At 36.0% G+C, this 683-nt stretch overlaps 1 protein-coding gene across 1 annotated transcript in view; it reads left to right on the forward strand.

The window, feature by feature from the left end:
• LOC104999973 (glycerol kinase-like) overlaps positions 1-683 on the forward strand; it is a 79239-nt gene that overhangs the window by 17038 nt on the left and 61518 nt on the right. The window lies entirely within an intron of this gene.

A 683-nucleotide genomic window follows, 5' to 3' on the forward strand; every position in this document is an offset into this window, starting at 1 on the left:
CTTCATGTATGAAGTTGCCCTAAAATAATTGAGAGTGTGAGATTATTATAGACACCTCTGTTCATTCCTAGTAGTTTTAATAGAATATCTGCCTATGTTTGACTTTGCTTCATTCATACAGAGAGGGAAAAATAACCCAGACATCTAAAATTGATGTGCTACTAATGTAAAGGGTGAAAGCATAATGTGGTTATTGTCATCTCCTTAGAGTTTAAATGTTTCTAGCTCATCATTCAAGGGCTATTCTGTTTCTTCCTTGGCTAATTTGTCTCTAGATAGAGTGAATAATTAGTTGTTGGTGGTGGTTCCTTAATTCATGTCATCTTGGCTCTGAAATTGACTCACACCCCCAAGTTGAAACATTGATTTTTTTTCCTCCAGAGTTTCCCTTATTTCCCTAAATAAAAAAAAAGACTAAGCACAATCAAAACTAGTCATTCAGCAAACTCAGAATGCCTACAATGTGCTAAGTGCCCTTGGGACACAGTGGAGCACAAATAGGGTTGTACAGCTGTCAAATGGGAGAAACATGTCAATCCCATGACAAATTCATGGGATACTGTAACAGTGATATTTCTGTTACTGCAGATTTTTACAAGAAATACCCACGGGCAGTTTGATATAGGTTAACAGTTTTTTAATATCCTACCCTCATTTTATTCCTACATCTAAGGGAAAAACTT

This window comes from Bison bison, unplaced genomic scaffold (genome assembly GCF_000754665.1).
Source record: "Bison bison bison isolate TAMUID 2011002044 unplaced genomic scaffold, Bison_UMD1.0 scf7180017864366, whole genome shotgun sequence".
In the NCBI taxonomy this organism is placed as follows: Eukaryota; Metazoa; Chordata; class Mammalia; order Artiodactyla; family Bovidae; genus Bison; species Bison bison.